The following is a 9,079-nucleotide window of genomic DNA, read 5'->3' as shown; positions in this document are numbered from 1 at the left end:
ACAGAGCCCTTAATGAGAAAGCTCGTTAAAAAGCCTTCTGAAATGGTGAAACAAATTACATGCACGACACAACCCCCTCTTTTCCTCTTCATTTCCTTCTCCCCCTCCCAGGCGGCAGCATTACAAATGACAAGGCCACGTGAGTCATCAGGTCAGAGAAAGGCACTACCGAATGTGTCTGTCTTTACCTTGCCGCTTTGATGGACATTTATCTTGCTTCACTGCAGCACTAAAATGTTGCCCAAACAGCAGGAGGGCCCTGTGCATGGGATAATGGCCTTGGTAAAGCCTTTGATTGTGTGTATTGGGGTGGAATTTGAGCTTGTAATTGGTGAATGCGCATACTGTCCGATCTCAGAGCCTCTCCCTTGAAAGCTTGTTTATTCCTGGGGAAGGAGGAAGTTTCTTTCCTTCCAGGTGTATCTGTGGTCACCTTGGGAGGTTTCCTCAGGAGTCTTACTTCAGGATGGTAGTGATCATATTCAGGGCTGGCCCTGCTGCAAAGTGTCTTATAAGGTCACTCTTTGCTCCTCTCAAGCCTGGAACATCATGAGCCAGGACAGGCTTCCTGCCCCTGGCTCAAAAGGAAGCGATGGCCGTGATTGTCCGCTGGGAGGAAGAGATGGGAGGTATCTTTTCCCCCTTCCTTCTCTTATCCTAGAGTTTGCAAAAGGAAGGCTACAAATACCAAACAATCCGTCCACACCTGGTAGCCAGGGCAATGTTTGTGGGGAAAAGGAAATCCTCCCCACCACCTTGCCCTTTGGGGTCGAGGCACTTACAATGAAATACCTGCACTCTGTGGTGAGGTAGATACTACATCCTCTAAGTCGGAAGACTAGGGTTTAGGCCCTGCCTTCATCACTGGCTAGCTGTTTGATTCTTGGGAATTTGCAAAACACCTCTAAGTCGCAGTGACTATCATGTGCCAGGCTCTGTGCCAGCCTCTGAGAATAAAAAAATAAAGAAGTCATGGGGGTGGTGGGTGGGGGTGAGGGTGGTGGGGGAGGGAGGTCAGTTGGGGAAAAAGGAAACATATGTAATACTATATGTAATACTTTAAACAAGAAAAGATTGCTCCACCCTAAAGATTTTCATAATCTCCTGGGAAGACAGAGGCATAAACAGTCACAACATAATGTGATTCATGCTTTACTAAAGCTACACAGGAATTGTCATGAAAACAAAAGGAGGGTATTGTGTATATTATGGAGGGGGGAGGAGTGAGAAGATGAGAGGTGGTGAGACTATAGTTAGGAAAGGCCTCATAAATCAGAAAGTTGAGCAGGAATTTGAAGAAAAAAGAGAGTTCACATAGGAAGAGAGAGAAACTAGGGCGATAGAAAGAACTGTCAACAAAAATTCCCCAAAAAGAATATTAGAAAATGGAGAGACTGAACAGTTTGCAAAACAGGGAAATGCAGCACCTGGTGGAAACTGGAAGTGGGCTTCACCAAGGCAAAGGGGAGGTGGCCTTTTTTAAATTTTTTACTTAATAATTTTGGGACTTCTTATAAAAATTAGGATATTTTGGTTCTTCTCCCCTCCAAATAGCTGAAATTACTTATGATGGTCTGCCCGCCCTCCTTTGGGAGGTGGCCTTTTACAGAGAAAGTTCCTGCCCAGGTTTCCAAGTGGTCCAATTTTATGCAAATTGGGTTTCTAAATTTGTACAGTTCTGATTGGTCCATATCATGCAGTGCTGCTTGGTTGGTATTGTGTGTTCTGATTGGTCGTTATAGAGCAGTTCTGATTGGTCAGTGTAGATGCAAATGAAGATATAGTTGTGCAGTTCTGATTGGATGGGTAGGTCTCTGTCCATTGGTCGAAAGATAAAACCAGGGCTTCCCTGCAGTGGTTGATTTAGACTCCTAAAGAAGTGGGGTATAGTGCTGGGAAATCCAGAGTTTAGACTGACATTCTTCCCAGTATACAGAGTACAGGAAGAACACCTGTCAATAAATGGCCACTAGACTGTTACTATTTATAACACTTGGGCCTTCAGTTGACCATGGGGAGTTCATCTCAGCAGAAATTCCTTTTTGGAGTTTACATCAAATGAATCTTCTCAGGGTCCATAGAAGCCTGGTTGACAACATGAAAGGGGTGGCAGAGGACAAAGAATCTGTGGACAAGACTGAGAAGGAGTGGGCTGAAAAGAAGGAGAATCAGCAGAGCCTGGCTTCAAATGTGAGAAGCCAACCACAATGGAGACTGACAAGCATCCACTAGACTGGGTAAATGGGAGATCACTGGTGACTTCAGCAAGAACCATTTCAGTGGTATTCAGGGGGAAATCACCGTGGAGAGTGAATGGAAGGAAAGCAAGGAAGCTAATGAGCATATTCTTTACCTTCAGTAGACTTGGCTGTGAGGAGGAGATGAATTAGGTGTTGGCTAGAGAGGGATAAGGGGTTGAAGAAATATATTTGTTGTTTTTGTTTATGATTGAACTGTGGGCTTTGTACCACAGGGAAGGAGGCAGTGGAATGGGAGGAGTTAAAGGAGAGAGATGGGACTAAGTGGGTTTAAATCCTACTTGTAGAGTCCTTCAGAGGATTAAATGAGAGCCCCCAGGCAAACCCTTTTGTAAAGAGATATACACGTGTGAATACGATTTTCCTACCCGTGAAATAAAACCTGTATGCATCACAAGGCATTTGAGCTCACTTATCACTTGGCTTCTGAGATAGGCAAATCTCCCTCTCCATAGCTTTTTTGTGTGTGCTGCTTTCCTATTTCCTCTTGCCATCACTTTAGACGTAGAGCCCAAGAAAGAACTGAGGCCTCCTTGACATTTCTTCCTGCCAAACAACACAACTAACCAGCTCCCCTGGATCACAACAGGAAGCTGCGGGTTGATAAGTGAGAAGCGATTAAGGGAGGGACAAGAGCCTCCTCATTGTTAGGAGGTGGGACCCGCATCCAGACCTCTGGGAACCTTGCTTTGTCAGTATATTAGCCTTTCATCAGATAAGCCTGGAGCCCCATGGGCTATGATGCAGAGGGTCCCCTTACAGACACCAGTGGCCTCTTTTCCATCTCAATTCATAAACTGCATGTCCCACCAGGGCAGAGATTTTTGTCTTATTTTTCACTGCTGTATCCCCATGTCCAGCACATGAATGGTATCTAAAAAATATGTGTTAAGTGAGTGAATTCACCCATTCTATCATCCTTCCTTTGACTCGATAAAAATGGGTATATATTATGGGGTATCTACGACACTTATCCTAGATAAACAGAGATAACTAATATTTGTTATAATTTTTAAAATGTATCTTTATTGTTGAATGTATTCCCGATATCCCTCCCCCCTTCTTTTCCCATTGACGCCCCTTCACCCTGCACCTGCCTACTTGTTATCTTGTTTAAAAGATGTGTATTCTGTGCTAGGCACTTTACATACATTAGTTCATGTAATCACAATCGCTTACAATCGGGGAAACTGAGACTCAGATAGAAATCACTTGGTTGAGGATATATGGCTGGAAAGTGGTGAAGCTGGACTTTCTCACTGCCCGATTCTAAAACTTATGCTCTTTCTACACCGCCGCCTGCTTCTGCAGCCTCATCCCTCACCATAACTTCAGTTATAATGTACCACTTGCAGTTCCTTGAACATGCCACGTTCTCTCTCATGAACTCCTTTGCCTGGGGCAAACTTAGTCGTGCCCTCTGTCTGGCTAATTCTTCCTCATCCTCCCTCTGGGAGATTTTCTTGAAACGATGCTCTCCAAATGGAGTAGGTTTAACTTTGTGCTCTCACAGCCCTCTTTGCAGCCCTCTGTCATAGGCCATATCCCAGGCATTTTAGATGCCAATTTGTGTGCCTCCCTCTACTAGATGGTGAGAGGTTCAAGGGCAGGAACTGTCTTCATAAGAGCTGCTATTTATTGAGTGCTGCCATGTACTCACTGACCTTGTTTAATTCTCAGCCATCACCGGAGATGGGTATCATTATGCTTGTTTTACAGATGAGATAATAGAAGCACAGAGAGGTTGACTAACATTCCCAAGGACACACTGAGTAAGAGGCTGAACCAGGAATTGAACATAGAAATATCTGATTCTAAATTCTTTTCATTTCGTCAGAACAATCTCCAGTGCTTACAACTTAGCTGTTGGGATAAACAGATAAATTACCACCCGAACAATGAGATTAGCGAGCTACTACAGGTTTACACAAACTTCTTTGGGGGAACATTTGGAAGGGGAGAATTTGTTCTTTCTGGGGGTGGGGTTAGAAAGGCTTCATAAAGTTGCCAGAATGCTTGCGACCTTGTAAACTGGTTCCATACTGATGGTTGAAGATGAAAGATAGATCCCCGCATCAAATACTGGTGGTTGGTTTTGGGGGCCACAGCAGCCATTGCCAAGGTCACCACTGCTTCCAAATTGGTCCATCTGGGTGCTAAGCATTTAGCCCAAATGTCTGCATGTACCTGCTCAAGTCATGACTGGTGACAAGGCAACCTAGTCAGCAATTGTTTCATTAAAATCGTGTGTTCGTGTGTGTGTGTGTGTGTGTGTGTGTGTGTGTGTGTGTGTGTGTAAACTATTTTACATAATTATAGTTTTCATCTTACACACTATACTTTAAATTTAAATGAAATCAGTACATTTTCAAGCTCACAGCTACATGGAATAGGGTAGTCACTCCTAATTATGTGTTAGCATCTCTTCCTGCTCTTGTCCCTTAACTGCACAGGCGTCGCTCGAGGCTGCTTTCTCTATATTCTCTTCTTTAGGGAATGTGCCTATATGCTAGGCTTGAACTACACTAAAATTCCCATAAAATTAATCTTAAAACTACAAGCAAAGCATGGCTTTGAGATGTATGGTACAATTCCTTCTTTGTCTGCTCCAGAGGGCATTTGTGAGGAAGGCACAGTGGACAGCCAGATTCGGTCCTCGCTGTGGCTCTGGCATCAGGCAATGAGGAAAATTCTGAACTGCTCCACTTCCTGGCTGCATGGCTTTGGGCAAGTTATTTAACCTCCTTCCAGCCTACATCCCTGATCTATAAAAGTGTGAAAATAATAGTATCTCAGTAAGAGGATTATTGTGAGTACTAATGAAATGAGGCAAAAGCACGCACGTAGTGACTGGTTTGCTCTAAGTTGCCAGAAAGTGCTAGTTGCAATGATAATTATTATTACTCTCATCTTTGGCAGGATGGAGCAATTTAGGTGACAGTGATTTGAAACCTTTGAAGTGCTATAAAGATGTGAAATATTATTATTGTGCATAATGTTGAGTGAAATCCAAAGACGTGAATAAGAAATCAGGAAAGCTAGATACTAATGGCACTCTTGCCACTAAGCCTTGATGTGATCTTGGGCCAGGCTCTCTGTGAGCCTCCTCTTTCTACTTGTAGATGAAACAGCTTGATTAGATTATCTTTTTGGGAATAAGGGGAGTTTTCAATAAGTTCACTTTTTATTTTAAAATGTTTTCAATTGTAGGGTGATTAGATTATCCTGAAACTTCACCCCAGCTCTGAAATGCTATGATTTGATTCTGTGTTGGAGTAAATCTTACACCAGGGGTCCTCAAACTTTTTAAACAGGGGGCCAGTTCACTGTCCCTCAGACCGTTGGAGGGCCGGACTATAGTTTAAAAAAAACTATGAACAAATTCCTATGCAAACTGCACATATCTTATTTTGAAGTAAAAAAACAAAACGGCAAAAACACCCGCATGTGGCCCGCGGGCTGTAGTTTGAGGACACCTGTTATACGGTCTCTGGAATAGAGTAGGTCAATACGTACTACATATATCAATGGCCAAAGCTCATCTCTGAGGTTGAGAAAAGTTAACCCCAACTGCAACAATCAGAAATAGCAATCTGGGGGAATTCAATAAAAAGGCAAACTTACTCCCACATACATCAGAAATCTTGAAGGACAGCATTGTGGCAGAAGATAATAACATATCTGTAATAGCAACACAGTAGCCCTTCCCTTACCTGTAATTTTGCTTTCTGTGTTTTTAGTTACCTGCAGTCAACTGCAGCTCAAAAATGTTAATTTTAAAAATAGAAATAAACACTTCACAAGTTTTAAATTACACGCTGTTCTGAGTAATGGAATGAAATCTCGAGTTGTACCGCTCTGTTCCTTACCTTCCTTACATGAATCACCCCCTTGTCCAGCGTCCCCATGCTGTGTCCGCTTCCCCCTCCCCATTAGTCACTTAGTAGTTGTCTTGGTTATCAGATCCACTGTGTGGTATCCAAGTGCGTGTGTTCAAGTAACTCTTATTGTACTTACTAATGCCCCAAAGCACAAAAAGTAGTGATGCTGGCAATTCGGGTGTGCCAAAGAGAAGCCGTAAGGTGCTTCCTTTAAGTGAGACGGTATGCATGTATAGGAAAAACATAGGATATATAGAGTTGGGCACTGTCTAAGGTTTCAGGCATCCACTGGAGAGGGGCGGGTGTCTTAGAATATATTCCCCACAAAGAAAGGGAGACTACTATACTGAACTAATCAGAAAAAAAGACCAGATTATGCTCAGCAGGAAAGTGGGTGCAAGACACCTTAACATTTTTTGGGGGATGTGGCTTTGGATAGTAATGTGCTGGCAGCTCTCCCACACAGCTTGCTGTACTGAGTACCTGCTCTGTGCAGATGTGGTGGTAAACGGGGCCACTGAGACAAAGTCTGGTCTGCAGGTGCTGACAAACTAGTGGATAAAGCATTTTAACTGTGGGAAATACTTGAGCATTGCCTGCATTCTCCGGTATGCTGCTTACATTGTTCATATATTGTCCATTATTCTGTGAAATCATAGCTGTTTGTATATTCAGCTCCAGGTTGCTTCTCCACCCTCAGCCCTCCAGCAGCTTCTGGATGTTAAATATTATCTCTTCATGTGAGCTGTCGCTGCAGGAAGAGTTGCTCTTTTACTTCCTAATGAGTCCTGGAACTGGTTTGCAGGGCAGTTATTGATTCTTTCTCTTTCTTCCCAGAAGGCTGATCAGTTCACATTTAGCTGTTTGGTCTTCTCTTCTACAGGACTCAAATTTTATTCTTTCTGTCCACTTTCCCCCTAATAAAACAAAATATCCAGATGATAATAAAAACTAGATAGTATGGTGTGGTGGCAACACTTTGAGGAAGAGGAAAATATTTCTTTTGCTACTATAGCAACTACTATTAAATGCCTTGTCACTTACCTTTGAAGCTCTTTGGAAATGTGAGAGCTATTTTGCATATACTATGAAGTGTTGAAAATCACCTCGATTACCTAAGACACTTTCATCTTCCTCTAACATTCTTCTTAAAGGGACTTTAACTATTTTCTTCAGATATTGTTATTAAATGTAGGATGCAGTATTGATAGATTTCTCCAAACTCATTGATTCTTATATTCCCTGAGAATGACAAGGACATTATGAAGACCACAATAGAAAAAATTTCCATAAAAATACTTAATCAAGAATGAAAGACTTGATTCTTTCTTACAGATACTTCAACAATTAATTGGAGAAGCATGCATTAAGTTCCTAAAAGTGTTGCAAAGTACTGCAAACATGAGGAGGTTAAAGAAATGGTTGCTGCCTGCAAGGGGCCCCATTAAAAATTGCTTGCTTTTTTATATCTTGTATAAATACCTAATATTTTACAAAATATTTTCCACATATAACAACTCATTTTATCCTCAGTACAATCAATCCTGGTTTCACCCTTCATAAACTTGAGATTTCTTATTGCGCACTATTATTTGGCAACCAGAATGTTCATTTTGATAATGCTAATGTTAGTATTTCTCCATTATTGCTGGTTTGATTTTATGTGCCTAATGACTTAAGAGTTTACAAAGTGTCTAATTGGAAAGAATTGCTTTACCATTTTCTCACCTTCTAGTCCTTGTTCCTCCTGAAAGCGACAGGGGCTAAAATGACTTTTCAAATTCCTTGTGAGTGCTCTTAAGATAAAAGTGGTGACCTGGTTCTTGGATTTCTTTCCCACTAAAGCCTGTGGGCAGATCTCAAAAGTTCATTTCTCCTTCATATTTGTTCTCTATTTTTTTATTTATTCTACTCCTGATCATTCTTTCCAGGTCATTTGCTATCTTGCACTCTTGTTTCCATAAAAAAAAAAATAGAAACAGAATTTAGCAACTTGGGGATTATCCTGCCCAAGGTTTTCTCTCTCTTTTTTTTTTTTTTAAGGTTTTCTCTTTATGGAAGAGAAAACTGGGTCCCACAGCCATCAGATGTCAGTGCCAAACCCAGACAAATAGATAGTAGAGCTGGGCTTGAACCTGAGAGGCTATACTCTGACTAGATGTCCTTCAAAGACATCATGCTGCCTTTAGAGCTACCTGTCAAATGAAACATACTTCCCAGGATAATATGTGCTTCTCTTATACTGGCAGTATGTTGACATTTGATTACTGTTGCAACAGAGGTCTACCTTGTTGTATAATATTTCACAGATTATATCGTTATGTTTTCCGTTTTGCCAGAGTGCACCTGTTCAGCTAGGAATTATATGATCACTGAATCAATTATTGAGCATCTACCTTGTGCCAGGCATAATACTGGCTTCAGAACCATGGAAACTACCAGGTTTTGGCTTGACTTTAACTGGAAATATTTTTTGGACTTGTGTAAACTCATTCCACATTGGATTTTTAGTAACCATATAGTTTTAGTGTAAATGGTCCTATAAGTGTGAGGAAATTGGTAACAAGAATTGAACTTTGCCCTGGCCCATGTGGTTCAATGGTTAGAGTGTGAGCCCTGAGCACCAAAGGGTCAGGGGTTCAGTTCCAGGGCAAGGGCAGGTGCCTGGGTTGTAGGTTCAATGCTGGCCTGGCAAGGGCACAGCAGGTGTATCTCACAAGGATGTTTCTCTCTCTCCCTCTCCCTCCTTCCCACTCTCTCTAAAAATCAGTAGAACAAATATCCTCGGGTGAAGATTAACAAACAGAATTAAACTCTAATAAGGCGTTGAAGGCAGACATTGGAGCCTTTACCTATGCATTTAGGATTTCACACGTGCAGAAGACCCAAGAACCACGATTTAAATGCCACCAAGTGTGGTTTTAACAGCCTCCCAGATTT

The sequence above is a fragment of the Cnephaeus nilssonii genome (genome assembly GCF_951640355.1).
Source record: "Cnephaeus nilssonii genome assembly, chromosome: 21".
In the NCBI taxonomy this organism is placed as follows: domain Eukaryota; kingdom Metazoa; phylum Chordata; class Mammalia; order Chiroptera; family Vespertilionidae; genus Cnephaeus; species Cnephaeus nilssonii.
Note: the sequence above shows the minus strand (reverse complement) of the source record.